This window comes from Helobdella robusta, assembly GCF_000326865.2.
Source record: "Helobdella robusta unplaced genomic scaffold HELROscaffold_57, whole genome shotgun sequence".
NCBI classification, from domain to species: Eukaryota; Metazoa; Annelida; class Clitellata; order Rhynchobdellida; family Glossiphoniidae; genus Helobdella; species Helobdella robusta.
In genome coordinates this window covers 875,376-876,816 of record NW_008705311.1, presented here as the reverse complement: position 1 = coordinate 876,816, position 1,441 = coordinate 875,376, and positions in this window count along the sequence as shown.

The following is a 1,441-nucleotide window of genomic DNA, read 5'->3' as shown; positions in this document are numbered from 1 at the left end:
CGTTAGTATTATATTATTGTCTGTTATAATATTTCGTAATTTCGTGTCCGTGCAATTCGGTAAACGTGCATATAAAAATTTACACACGCATGAACAAATATACACACACACACGCACGCACACACACACACACACACACACACACACACACACGCACATACATAAATACACAGGAAGAAATTCGCGAGCTTCAGTTAATATAAATAAACAAAACAAGGAGAGACGAATTACGGTAATTTTGATAACAATTATGAATTAAAATTTTTATTAGTCATTACATCTACTAAAAGTCACAAACTTAGCCAGCCATCATTATTCCTAAAGACAAAAATATATATCTTTCTAGATGAAAATGACATTTAATTTGAAATAAACTAATAAACTAACTAAATATATATAAATATTTAGATGAAAAATAAAATAAATAAATATATATATATATATATATATATACTTTATATGCACATACATATATAGATATGTATGCAGTGATGGGGAAGATTAGGCTAAAAAGGTTTAACTTTTTAGTATAACTAAGAAAATTTAGTTAAGGCGAAAGTTTAAAAAAAAGTTTAGTTAAAATGAAAGTATAAGTAATTTTTTGTTATAACTGAAAAGTTTAACTTTAAGTCTTGTAAACTTTTTCGGAGCTTAAAAATTTGGAAAATTTTTTGAACAACCATGGCCTGCAGTAAATAATTATTATTGGCATATTATATGTTTTTGGTAACCTTATATTTGAGTACAGAACGCAGTTGTTGCTGATCCAATTTGTTGGTTGTTAGTTAGTTTAAATAATCTTTTTTCTAGTTTAGTTTAGCTACTTGAAAAGCTTATGAAAATTGATTACTTAAACTATATTTTTCTAGTTCAAACTAAGCTATAGTTTAACTAAAAGAAATGAGCTAAGTTCTCAAACCCATCACTATATATATATGTATATGTATGAAACTATAACGCTTTTTGATAAAACATTATATATCAACATATCATATCATGTTTTTAATAATTTTTGATGTATATATATATATATATCGTTTTTTGTATATATACTATATATATATAATATAATATATATATATATATAATATATATATATATATATAATTTATATATAGTATATATACATGCGTTATTTGTCGTGATGTGAGAGTGATATTTGTGATGAATTAAATATATTTCATAATTAACAATATTATTGACGTTTCTATGTTAGCTAAAAATACGGCGCTATAAAAAGTTATATAAAAATATATATATGCTCTTTGTACCGTAGAAAACTAATTTTGCAAATGTAATAACGTTATTGATTATTTCATCTTTGGTACACTTTAATTTTGTGCTATGTTGCCCACCGTGTAGTTCGACAATTTTTAATTAATCTAATTTAATCTAATTAATTTAGGAATATTTTGTAATTAGAGATTGTTTTGATTCAAAT